General features: G+C 39.2%; 1 protein-coding gene across 1 annotated transcript in view; it reads left to right on the top strand.

Annotated features, from left to right (window-relative positions):
• LOC139697770 (tetraspanin-11-like) overlaps positions 1–14,451 on the top strand; it is a 230,638-nt gene that overhangs the window by 7,798 nt on the left and 208,389 nt on the right. The gene's annotated exons all lie outside the window — the stretch shown is intronic.

Raw genomic sequence — 14,451 nt, 5'->3', positions numbered from 1 at the left:
GTATTGTCTCAATTGACATTGAGAGTATATCGATAGTAGTACTTAATTTTTATTATGTCATGACGGTGAAAGTGCCTTCATGCATTCTACGTTCATTCTTATAATAGGTAATTGAAATCCCTCCAAAAATAATAATAACTTTTATAATATTTATGGGAAGAACAAGAGTTTTAAGTGAAAATGTTGCGTTCTGGATGACTTTTCACGCAATATCTGCAGTAATTATTGTCTGAGTAGGCAACCACCAATTCGTAATTTATTAAATCTCGGGCATACGCTGGAGATAGACTTACGAGGGTCATCCGGAAAGTAGTACCCGTTCGTGCCGCATGAAGTGCTGACGACGCGAGTAGCCGCTGGACGAGGTCAGATAGCTTCAGTGGCTTGTCTGCCTTCTCTGAGCCAAGTTGCGTGACGCTAGCATTGCCTGTGTTGTTTCTGTGATTGTTTACAATGTTTAAAAAAATTGAGAACGCCGCCAGTTGTGAAGTGAGGGCAGTGATTAAATTCCTCAATGCAAGAAACGTTCGCCCATGTGATATTCATCGCCAATTAAAGGAGGTGTATGGAGACAATGTAATGGACGAGTCGTCTGTTCGGCGGTGGTGTCGCAACTTCAACATGGGGAGGGGGAACACACACGACGATGAGCGTTCGGGGAGACCGTCTGTCATTACAGACCAACTGGTGAGCTCAGTTGACGAATTCGTGAGGAACGATCGGCGCGTCACAATTGATGACATCTGTGAGCATTTTCCCAATGTTTCTCGAACAATTGTTCATGAAATTGTTAAACACCATCTGCATTATGCAAAAATTTGTGCAAGATGGGTCCCTCGCGTATCTCAATGAGCTGGCGGCGAAGGACTATGCAGCAGGAATACAGAAACTTGTCACACGTTATGACAAATGCCTTAATTTGCTTGGAGATTATGTTGAGAAGTAGTTTAAAGTATCCTCTTTCAAATAAAATTTTTTATGTTTGTTAATATTTACTTTTGTGTCTTTATTTCACGAACGGGTACTACTTTCCGGATGACCCTCGTATAATGCCGAGATTTTCCAAACGGCAGTCATTCTCAATCAAAACCATGCTTTAAGTTGATGAAGAGAAAAAAGTTCAAAAAGAATATACGTTTCAGATTTAGGCTTGAGTGACTCGACGAATTTTCATACAAGAGAGGCATTGTGCGGAGCCTAACGCTTAATATGTGCTTAAGAACTTTGTCATAGTGTGTCAATTGAAATACTTTGATACTGAAACTGCAGTAAGATTTCGGGAAGCTCTAGCTACGCACTGTAAAGATGCTAATAACATTAAGAACATTGAATGTAAATAAAATTGAATAACTTCCTAAAGCGGAATGAATTAAACATGAAGTGGTACACATTTTTAAACTCGCTCATGGATCTACGAGGGTCATCCGGAAAGTAGTACCCGTTTGTGCCGCATGAAGTGCTGACGACGCGAGTAGCCGCTGGACGAGGTCAGATAGCTTCAGTGGCTTGTCTGCCTTCTCTGAGCCAAGTTGCGTGACGCTAGCATTGCCTGTGTTGTTTCTGTGATTGTTTACAATGTTTAAAAAAATTGAGAACGCCGCCAGTTGTGAAGTGAGGGCAGTGATTAAATTCCTCAATGCAAGAAACGTTCGCCCATGTGATATTCATCGCCAATTAAAGGAGGTGTATGGAGACAATGTAATGGACGAGTCGTCTGTTCGGCGGTGGTGTCGCAACTTCAACATGGGGAGGGGGAACACACACGGCGATGAGCGTTCGGGGAGACCGTCTGTCATTACAGACCAACTGGTGAGCTCAGTTGACGAATTCGTGAGGAACGATCGGCGCGTCGCAATTGATGACATCTGTGAGCATTTTCCCAATGTTTCTCGAACAATTGTTCATGAAATTGTTAAACACCATCTGCATTATGCAAAAATTTGTGCAAGATGGGTCCCTCGCGTATCTCAATGAGCTGGCGGCGAAGGACTATGCAGCAGGAATACAGAAACTTGTCACACGTTATGACAAATGCCTTAATTTGCTTGGAGATTATGTTGAGAAGTAGTTTAAAGTATCCTCTTTCAAATAAAATTTTTTATGTTTGTTAATATTTACTTTTGTGTCTTTATTTCACGAACGGGTACTACTTTCCGGATGACCCTCGTACATATATTATATAGCCCATTAAAACTGCTTGTTAAAAATCTGAGTTTACTTTCAGAATTATTTTTTTCAAATAAAGTCCTTTGAATCGAATTAAATATTGTTCTACTTGTAAGATACAATTAAAAGAAAAGAAACGTTTATATAGCCCTAAATTTCTGAAAGCTTAAGTCTCGCTTGCTCACTTCGTGATAGGAGAGACTCGGGTCCTAAGTTTGTCAATTAACCCCGTGCTTACTTTAAGTAAATTATATTTCTCGTGGCCATTGGATCTTAATTTCACGTTATTATTAACATTTTATCCGATAATTTCGAAATAATTCTCCCGCATTTCAAACGTGACCTTATCAGTTCGTAGCAACACCCGTCACCCTTTGCATAAGGAGATGCGATCTAAATATTTACAATCTTCCCTTGCGTTGATTGTGCGGCATGTTGTTTACGGTGTCAAATTTGTTTGCCTTCTTTTTCGTTGGGAATAAAGATGTCAACTTTTCATTAACTTTTGCTCGCGCTCGTGGATGAACGTGTGTGCACGCACCTCGGGAGGGTTGCTTTATTAGACGTGGGATCCACCACTCGATGATATCGAGGTCGGGGCTGGGTGAAGGTGTTTTGTCTGTCACTCATAAATCCCGAGCGATAAAGCAACATGCCAGAATGGATGTTTGTTGTCTCTCATATTTAGCTCTGGACAGCGCGTATGGTCCGTATCCTTCAAAGCGACGTATACGAGATAGATATATGTTCGTCGATATATATTCATAAAGTACAACATTAATTGTATTGCATATTAATATGGACTTATATCAATATATAATTAATATCTTATCAGCTAGAAAACTGAAAAGTTAACTGCAGTCATCCCAATTGTGTACGGATAGTGTACCGTACTTGGCCAATGCGATCTTGAATTCATTTTTCGTCTTACTTTTTTTTCCTATTGAAGTTTTAATGTTGTAATTAATTTGTATGGAAATACAAGTATATGTGTTAGGCTTCTGAAGTGTTCTGAGCTCATTTTAGTCGAACTCAGCAAGGTAGAGTTCAGTATCAACTCGATTCGATGGTTATTAGAGTAATAAAACTAAATGAGCTCTGTGTAATTGCAGTAATCTCTTGATTTGCTGTGAACAGGGGAGAAAATCTCACTCTCATTTTGCAAATTTATATCTTCATACGAAAAATTGAAAATATACAAGTGTAGAGGTTAAAATGTATGGTTAATTATTATGTATTCTTGAGCACAACCTATAGCATATTTTTGATTGGAACAAAGAAATATGCAAGGTGCCCTAATTGTTTACATCCACATATTTTTCACTCGTTAAAACTAGGTGGTCAATAAGAGAAAATTTTAGTTTAGAACTATTTTCTCCATTTAATTCACCGTCAAAAGAAGAGCCGATTTTCCTGGCACACAATATTAAAATTGTGTCTTCGCCAGTGTTCTAAGTCTCATCTACTGGAAGGTTAAATCTTATAATGTCGTATCAGTTAACTCCTTCGTTTTATTACGTGTTATCATTAGTTTACAAGTTACGGCTCGTTTCGTGTTGAACCCCAAAAAAGTATTTGAATTTGATGGCTTCGCGGGCACTTTTTCAACAGAATTTTTTTCTGACAACGGTTGTTTATGTCCGTGCAGTGCCGCGCAAGCCCCTCAAGGGAGTGTAGTGGGTATTTGGGTACCAGTCTTTCGTGTACAAATGTGCACTTAAAATTTGCCATGCCCATAAATAAACCTGCACTTACATGTATGCCTATTTACATCACGCAATAATGGGATTGTTCGAGCGTCGTTTAATGTGTAACAGCGCGTGGTTTAAGTTTGCTTCAAAGTGAAAAAAAAATTGTATTCTTTTTATCATGAGCGAGACTCTTATTAATATGTAAACTTATCGTAGTTTTTGTATGATATCATATAGCTGTTGAAAACTCAGGATTATATCGTGCCACCCTTGAGCGTGCCAAAAACCGGGATGTAGGTCAATTACTCATGGCACTATTTTTCCCCAAGTAATTAAAATTAATGCCATAAACACCATTGTATTCAACCATATTCAGCGGTGTCTATGTATGTGTGTGTGCGAGGTTATAATTATTTTCACCCTTGATGTCGTAGGCACCCCGTTGTGTTAAGTTCCCCACATTAGAATTCGTAATGCCAAGGGTGGAGGATGCTTGACATTTTTACATTCAAGCCGGGCTTTCGTGAATACATATTTAATAATGCCTCGCCGCTCCCAATCTAAAATCCTTGGGCTAGAACCGACTCATTTTCTAACCCCAGGGGCAGGATAGCTAAGCAGCATGGTTTCCGAGACACTGCGAGAATCGGGTATACGATTACTTGACTATCCTTCGGTGAGTATGGTTCTATTTGCAATGGAAATATGCGAGAATTTTCCAAGTAGTGTGAGTTTCCAACCCATATGCGCACTCCTGTCCCTGGCAACGGACAAAATGGGATTACATTGGCGGCCCCTAGTTGCCAATCAGTCACCATAAATATATATATATATATATATATATATATATATATATATATATATATATATATATATATATATATAATACATATGCATACATATACATATGCGCGTATTTTTATATATGTATGTATATATATATATATATATATATATATATATATATATATATATATATACTCATTTATATGGAAACAGATATAAGGAAAAGGGATAGGAACACACATGAAGGACGAACACAATAAAGGTAGGGAAGGTGGAATCGAACGGATCACAAGAGTAAAAATATTTCCTTGACCGGGAAAAGGAAAGGAAATATTTTTACTCATGTGATCCGTTCGATTCCGTCTTCCCCACCTTTATTGTGTTCGTCCTTTATGTGTGTTCCTATCCCTTTTCCTTATATCTGTTTCTATATAAATGAGTATTTATTCGCCGTTTGGCGGGATTTCGTGTTTGAATGTGTGTGTGTGTGTGTATATATATATATATATATATATATATATATATATATACACACACATATATATATATATACACACATATATATATATATATACATATACATATACATATATATATATATATATATATATATATATATATATATATATATAATATACATTAAAAAACATTTTTTTTTCAATTGCCAGCAGAGGTAGTCATTGATTTGGGAATAAAATTCTCCAATATCGATATTTTGGTGAATCATTAGGTTTCATTGTATCAACAGGGATAAAATAGAAGTAAGACTGAATCGCTTGACGCTGGAGGCGGTCGTAGTCCATACAATAACTGTGGGGTCAATTTTCAAAAATGTGCAAGGTTTCTGTTCAGGTATTCTAACCAGGAAGGTTATTTCTGCCTTTATACGCTTCGGAAAACGGACAATTACGACTGTGGAGTCGGTGACTGAGAATGAACAGACTTTACTTCCGCGGAAATCAAAATAAATGATACAACACTTGAGTTCGATGTAACGAACTTGACGTAAAGAATGTGAAAATGTAAAGGGAACGTAAAAAACGTTTGTATTAATTGGAAAGAAACTATTCATTTTAACGTATGTATGTAGATGAATGTCTATGAGGCTTTTGAAAACTTTAAAGAAGACAGACAGATTATACTCAAATTATAAAAAAAAGTAATGACTAAAATCTAATGAATACCCGAGAAGGAAAACTCATAGGCAGTCGAGTAAAAACAAGAACGATTATGCGCCAAGTCTCAAATACCTTGAAAAGCATGATTTTTTGCGAATGTTTAGAGAACGACACAAAACTATTTGGCCTTAAATCAAGGAAATGGAAATCGTCCAATCTGTACAATATGCAAAGGTATAAAATGGCGAAATTGTTACAGAAAACGTAAAATGGGCAATTTCCTAAAGTGAGCAACAGTGCTTGCCCCTATATTCCCTATATTCTGAAGTTTTATTTTAAATAAAAGCCTGTGTCTCCACACCTATATTAAAGTGTTTTTTTTAATTAAGAGCTTACTATATTCATAGTAAAAAAATTACTTGTGAGCATATTAACTGCAAAACATTCTACGACAAATCTAATTGCTTCTTGCTTTGACGTATCTCCTGCCGCATGGAAAAGGAGTCCGCAACCGGCCTCACTCTGGAAACAAACACCCACTGTTGAATAATATAATAGACATCACACTCTTCCCTTCATTTCGTTTCAAGGTAACTTCCACTGGGAAGGTCGCAATTATGCTTAAAAATATTGTCTGTGTAGTCTTGTCCGACGTCGGTCCAGTTATCCTAATTAATTAAATTCTTACCAGAAGCAGAGAACCGACAAACTTTCCAGTTTTCGGAAAGAAGACCACTAAAAGGAAAAGGCGAGGTTTAAATCACCTGCGAGTCAAGTTGGAAAAACGTGGGTGTGGAGCAACTTCAAGATGAAAATATTTGAAAAAGTTGGCTACTCAGTGCAAGTTAATAATTAACGAAAACTTTTTTGTGGAATAGTTAACTTCTTTTAAGTTGGGTACTGCAGAATATTTTTGCGTTTGCCCAAGTCATTACAAACCAATGTACTACAGTGTGGTAGTCGTTTTGGTGGAAAATAAAGAGGAATGTTGGCGGAACCGAAATAAACTTTTTGATCGAACGATCTTGAATGACCCATCCGTCGTAACGAATCCAATCTGTCGGGTGAAACCTGCACTAACATAATGGAATCCAGCATATTGTCCTGACTCCCGTTTCTAATCCGTGTCTGATGGTATTAGGCGACTATTTCCGTGCCAAGGAAAATAATGACCCCGCCCCCCCCCCCCATCCAACAATTAGATCCTCGCGACCGTGGTTCCCCCCGTTGTCGAATATACGGGTGAATTACCCATTAAGCGAAATGGTGAACTGATAGCTCTCTTCCTCCCTGACTAAAGAAAAAGGTCGCTTTTGTGACGCATTAGTGAGTGAACCTCGAAGTAATTTTCGAGCACCGTATTCGTGCCGCGCGCCTATTATATGGAAATGTGGTGGGCGGGAGACCTATAAATAATAATGCCTAAAATTATCGGATTCGTTCTCTTTGTCTCTCTATCTCACACACGGAACTCCGCGGCGTGCCGAATATTTCGCATAACTTTGGCGAAGCAAATAATCTGAAGTTGTGTCGCCTCGGCTGCAAAACACCATCCCCGTCGGTGGTTGGGCATGTATAAATGGACGACCCGTGCCCATTACCGGATATTTTGACGGATCCTGATGGGAATATTGAATTTTTCGATACATGTGCGGATTTTTCAAAGTGAAATAATATCCTTTTTAAATATGTTGCGATTATATTGAGCCCTGGTAATTAGAATTTCTAGTTCCTTACCGCGAAAAGCGATTCTAAGGAAATGAGAAATAAACATTTAGTGTTATTGTCTTTTGAGGCTTCATGCGATGAACTTGAAGCGATTGATGATTGTCGCCAAAAAAAATTAGTTCCAGAATAATATGGAATTGACCTTGTCAACCTATTCTGTTATTCGCTTGCCCGCTTAGTTGATGCATATGTTGGTAGTAGTAGTATTTCGGGGAAGCGACCGACAGCTAAGGTCATTTGCGCCATTAGGGATGGACAGGAAAGGATGAAGGGTGGAGAGAAACCTGGCGTCCGCATTAACCAACTCTTTACGAAAGGCACCTAGGGGTCCGCAGCTTAACGTCTCATCCGACATACGGCGTACTCACTCGAAGTGCCCGCCACAAAGCACCTCAAGTAGGGATCGAGATAACACTGAAAAATATTCAACTCCGCCGGGATTTGAACCTGGGCCCTCAGGGTGGGAAGTCATTACGGTAGCCGCCGCACCATCTCCCCCCCCCCTATGTATATGTTTCGTTGATCGTTTGGCAGTGGACAAAATACGTAGTTCAATATTTGATTAGGTATCCATAAATGTCGGCCGAAATGAAACACAGTGACGTTGACTCCTAGCATGACCAGCCAACCGGGGTAAATCCGGTCGGATTGTGGATCGTCCATTGGTGATAGAACTAGGGCATAGCACGCGCCAGGGTACTGAGCGATAGCACATTAAATGGAAACTATCCAATTTCCTGCTAAAGAAAAAAAGGCAGGAGTCCGCAGATTAAAGTTGTTTTTTTAATGATCTAAGTGTTTAAATATAACATTTTCCCAATCGTGCTTTTTCCCCTTGAGGTATGAATTCGGTAATATTTTTAACGTTGGAGTTAGTTTTTTCCAGTCGGCATACCCACTTAAACTTTGAAGTCAACTTAATTTTATGCGTCTTGAATTCATTAAATCTACTTATTTATGTGATTGATTTATCGTCAATTTTTCTCATCTTGATTTTTTTAAAAGTTATTGCGCATATTATTTTTCAATTCGTATACCTAAAAAAGTAGTTTTTAGTGCGACGGGTTTTTCGTGATATTTTTGCCAGAGAGGTAAAGGCATACTGGCTTGATGATTTCAAGAATTCATTTGAAACTAATTTTCTCAAGATGTCCTTACGTTAGTTCCGGTGAACGTTTGCTCGCCGTGGGAGAGTGCATTTTAGCATAAACGAAGCATGTTTTGTGACCCAGATACATTAGCAACATCATGAAATTTGAGAGTTTGAGTGGATCCAAGTTGATGTCGCATTCCGGGCGTCCGGTTAAGAGACTCGGTAGAGTCCGAGGAGGGGGCGGGATGGGTTGTTCGGAGGAATGTTTGGATAGTGTCAAAAGAAATCGTGACGCACGGAAGACTGCCTTAATGAGAGTACGTCCTTCTTAATCGTCTTTGAGGCTTCGCTGCACGGGCGCTTCGATGCTCCCATAAGAGGTGGCAACTGTCCCGGAGGGAAAGAATACAAGAATACAAAGCAAAGCGTGAATCATTAATTTTCTCAGCGGGAAGTGGGAACTCCGAAAGTCCGAGGTGAGGAGAGTGGGGCGTAGTCGTGACGCGCTGCTCAAGAGAAGCGGCCTCCAAACGATGATGCCGTAATCCCTTGTCTTTGGATGACTGTTTGTGCAACCGCGTGACCGTGAGTGTGCGTGAGAGAGAGAGAGAGCGAAAATCACCTCGGAGAGCTAGCTCGTGTGGATCCTTGGCCAACGTGAGCGAGCATCCCGTTTGTCTTATGGGGAGCGGTGAAGCGTTGGGTGCCAGGCCTCGCTTCCCGTCTCCCCTACTACACATTTTCCGGGTTCCAGAGTGGCACTACTGCCTGCGTACTGGCTCGTGAGGCAACCGGGTTGTTTTATCACGATTACCGTATTTTTACCCATCCGTATCGGACTTGTTTCGACCCGTGCCACATAAATACTGTCAATGCTATCTGGGTACCGGATCTAATTGAGTGTTTGAATGGTTTTCCTCCTTTAGGGAATGCTTAAGGTTTTTATAAAATTTAAAATTTATTTATTAATTTTACGGCCGACACAATTTTAAATATCTGCGGCCCTCAGAGCATACAAGTATTGACCACAGGGTACATCACGAATTAGTGCTATTAATTTTAAATGAAATTTTTTTCAGCTTGTGTTAGGGAATATTTTTTTTGTTCGTGTTCAAAAATCTCGCCGCCTCTCTTCCCTTTCGTAGATCCGCTACTGACCAAATCATAACTTCGGCTTGATTTTCGCTGAGAACATAATTGGTTTTAGACTTAACTGGCTATATGAAATGTTAAAGCTTAGCGTATAATGTGCCATATTTACTGTTTTGTGTGGCATTAAAACGTTAATATGTATTACTATTTGAATTCTATTGCATATGAGACTATAATACATGCTTTATTGTTCAAAGACAAGTCTAATGGTAAAATATAATTGTGCGAAAATATTTGTCAACCGGTAGACATTTTTGCGATCTCAATATTTTATGATACTCTATGATGAAGCAAATTTTCAGGAAACATAAGAGTAATAAATTTAGAAAAAAACGTGAAAATCACAATGGTTGGAAATAACACAATTTTAGTTATCCTCAATATGATTTTGATAAATACGTCATTCCATATTTTCTACATGTCGTAACGACAGTTGTGCTAACGGATCTGTACATCCTTCTTATGCAAGATTGTATGAATATTTAGTGAATAGCTTAATTTTAGTTCTCTTGGTGGAGATTTCCACGGATTTGAAGAGATGCGATCGGGCACGCGGCAGTTGTCGTGAGAAAGTGAACACGATTCATTGTCGAGGGAGGCTCCGGATGTGATACAGTGAAAAAGTAATGACAGGCGTCAAAAATAAGAAATTTACAGACATGGATTGTTTTTTCCGATCGGGCATGTGAATGGAGAATCGAGTAATCAAATTGATCGAATCGATCGCAATATGATGAGTGGTGACCGTTGATTATGACGTGGATACATGCGTTGCATTGATTTTCAAGTACTTTTATCTCACATATTTCAGTACGAGTCAATTTTATTGGAAGCCACGGTGACGTTATCGAAGTGAACAAGCAGTTATGTCATGAGGTAAAGCGAGGGAAAGATATTTGCTGTGGTTACACTACTGGGATGACAGGCGTAAGTCTAGATTTGGAGAGTCAAGGGGCGATGTATCCTATGTGGTGCGTTTCGATTCTGTTCAGCGCTCTGAACTCCATAGCCCGTTACCAGCCCTATAATCCTTTCTACCGGGATATCCTATGATGTTCTCATTCACCCTAATGTATGAGGTGTACTTATTAAAAGCACTGTTACGATAAACTTATTAGCGTATCTATATTATTAGAGGAACTAGGTTGTAAATTACTCCAGGAGCGAAGGTTAAAATAAAGATTAAATTTTTTGCACAAATTGAAGGCAAGTCTCTCTTAAGCTACAAAGCTGAAAATGTACATATTACAAGTAATAGTCCCATATTACTACAATAGGTTAATGATAATAATAAAATAATGAGAAAACGAGTGTAGAACTGTCAGATTTAAGATACCATTTTCCACACGATCGATAAGGGGTCGGAATAACTGGTAACGATCTCGTAAGGGAAAAAGTATTTGTAAGCGCCTGAAATGTTGTATTTATTTTATTATCCTTCATGTACTAGCAGCTCGTCTCGTATACGTACAGATAAATATGCCACGCTTGGATACCTTCAGTTAAAATCATGCCCCTCATTTGATTTATTTTACTTATTTATTGATATCTAAACATTAAGAAACGCTTAATTTTTGATGCCGCGTATCCGTTTTGGAAACAACCCATGCCACACACCCGAGTAGTGATTCGTAGGGTACCAAATACATAAATAGATAGGTGTGTGTTGGTAGTAATCGCTTGTGTGCCCGGCCATCAGGTTGCAGCGGGCAATGAGGCAGCGGATCTTGCCGCTTACCGAGCGCTCGGGTGGGAATCGATGTAATAACACACATGGATTTGGGAATCATTTTTCGAATGGAAATTTTCGGTGGTTTACATATGCGTGGCAAACTGTCGTCTCAAATTCTGCTACAGGCTACGTGGCGCTCGTCCGAGGTCCTCGTGAGGGTTGAAATATTCGTCACTCGGTAGCAAACGGGACATGGCCTTGTTAATATAATCCTGTCTCTTCTCTGTCCCGCAGGAACAACCTCGATGTGACGTCCGTGACTCCTTTGTCTCTCCATTGGAATAATTCTGGCCGAGTATCTCAAATTTAAAGAAATGCGTAGCAAATGTGGCTTCCATGGTGTAGTCTGCGATGCGTATAAAGTGGATGCCGCTCTGAAGGTTTTAAAATGAGCCGGAAATACCTGTAAATACTCGCTAGGTTTGTTCATTTCGATTTATTTTTGCTACATATAAACAAAATGACCTTTAATACCTTTTATTGCTGATATTATCCATTCTGCACTCAGGTCAGAGGTTTATGTTTACATATTTAACCAATTTTTTCACACCTGGAGGAAGTGAGTTCCTAAACCTCGTGGTGACGCGCCCAAATATGATTGTTCTACTGCTACTACCAAAGTATTCGTATGCAAAGTAATTTACACTATGATAAGTAAAGTTTTCAATTAAGGGTTTATTAGGATGTCTCTATTTCTCAGCAAATTTCGAGATGCGCGTGTGTTTTGTACTTCCAATAGTCACTGGATTAAATTTTTGAGAAAAAATGGAGGAATAATTTGGGGTAAATGAGGTAATCTCTGTAGCTGTTAACTATATCAACTCAAGTCAGGGTCACACAAAAAGTGTTGACTTAATTTGGTAAAATATAACAACTGGAATGTTTTCAAGTCCATAACGCTGAATTAAAGCTTTTTCCTCGTCCTAGGGCCTATTTTACTGAGTTGCAGCTACTTAATCTTTAACATTTATGCTTGAATTTCTGGTGATTGGTGAAAAATAAGATGCATTTTTTTCTCTCTTGGGGTGCAATGTACAGAGTGTAGCCAAGTTTCCTCAATGATCTAAAATAGGTTTTGGCAAACTAATCTGTTGGAAATAGAAATTTTACCTCGTGGGTAAAGTCTCATATCCCGTTTGTACTGTCCTATGTACGTAATTACCCATTAGGAAAGTAACTAGAGGGTTGGGATAAAATGCAAATGTATGATGTTGTTAATAGAATAAATGAAATACAATCGACCGTTCGACTCCAAATTTTTTCGGTTGAAATTTTCGTTGGTAGGAAAGCTGTGAATGTATGCATTTTAAAAACTTTCCTAATTCTTTTTTAATTACCCATAACTCTGTCCGAATGACACCATCGAGTTTCGGTAACTAAAGGATGTTCACACAGTTAGCCCCTGCGCTTATTGGAGGATAAGAATAAGTAGTATTTTTTCAGTGGCATACCGTATTTGGAAATTAAGTTCTTGCGACGAATTATACATGTAACTATTCCCTTAGGTGACCTTCGTTAGCCATAACCTATAGGCTTAGTGTTGAGTTTCACATTATTCTCCGCAAAGGGATATGCATTCATTTTCCGCTATCGACCGTCGAGATAAAAAAATAGGGAAGTGACGACGATATTTCGACATGGCGATAATAATCGGTATATCGATTAATATCAAAATAATATCGTATATATCGAGGAATTACGAGAATATCGTCCGTGTCAACGTATCGATAATATCGTTCATGACGATAGCATCATTGTATTGGTGACAAATATCAATACTCGATTTATTGGTTCTTTAAATTAATCCATATCCACCAGGTGTCCTCATAATCATATCGCACTTATCTAATTCCTCTTTAATATCGATTTCTTAAGCGTGTTGACTTTTTCGCATCCATTCTGGCCATCGCAAATTAATTCAGAAATATCTCATCTCAAACAGCGACCATCTAATCGAGAATTAGATTCTTTGCGATTCCACTTCCGTCGTAATTTTTCATCGCCGTCGCACCCTCCCTCAGGGTGTCGAAAAATTCGAGCGGTCGCGTGAATTGCCGATGGAGTTGAGGGGAGCACGCAGGACGCCTCCTCGGAAGGTGAAAAAGAGGAAGGCTCAGGCGCTGACCGTGTGACGCATTCACCATCCGAGGGCCATTTCGAGATTTCCCTCCCCCGTTTGCAGCACTCGCGTCAATTCCTCCCTCACGACTCCTTAATGAGTAAGCGGGTGCGAAAAATAAGCCTTGATTTCCCGGAGGCGCAGAAGGTGACAAGGGCGATTCCCCTAGCACCAGAAAGCCGAACGTCGGAAGTGACGTAATTGTTCCCATTCGAGGAGAATTTTGGAATAGTTTTACACCCTACTTTGTAAGCTTCAAGCAAGAAATTAGCGGAAAGGAGTGCTGTAAGTGGCCCCATTTAACGGAAAATTTGGTTGAATGCGGTGCGATATCTGATTGGCTCGGCCATTTTCTGGCGAAACAGGTACTAACACTGCTCATTTTTCCAACGGATTGTTTAAATATTTGCGTGACAATGACAATATTGTAATTTGGTAACTATGATTTCGATGATAAAGAAAACCAACAGTACAAGTATTTTATTACTATCGTAAAAATTATGCAACATACGTAGATACACGTCAGAGCACGAGTATTCACTTCCTACGATTTACCGACGCAGAAACTTAGGAATGACTCTTTGTGCTTTCAGCCTTTTCTCCAACTAAAGGTGACTTATATAATTCATTTGCATTGGGCCAGGAAGCGAAATAAAATCATTTAATGCATTCTCTTAGCCATTTTTCTCTTCGGGAACCCAAAACAAAGATCGATGCTTTGTATTATTTTGTTTCTGTCAATTGTGGTTAAGGATATCAACCAATGGCCTCCGCGACGTGGTATCGCAGCCTAGTTGGCAGATCTTTTGGCTGCCGAACGGGAAAGTACAGGGATGAAATCTGGTGGTGCCAATTAAAATTCCCCT

Source organism: Hetaerina americana, unplaced genomic scaffold, assembly GCF_022747635.1.
Source record: "Hetaerina americana unplaced genomic scaffold, ioHetAmer1.1.p SCAF_8, whole genome shotgun sequence".
Lineage (NCBI taxonomy): Eukaryota > Metazoa > Arthropoda > Insecta > Odonata > Calopterygidae > Hetaerina > Hetaerina americana.
The sequence above is the reverse complement of the archived record's forward strand: the minus strand, read 5'-3'. Positions and strand labels throughout refer to the sequence as shown.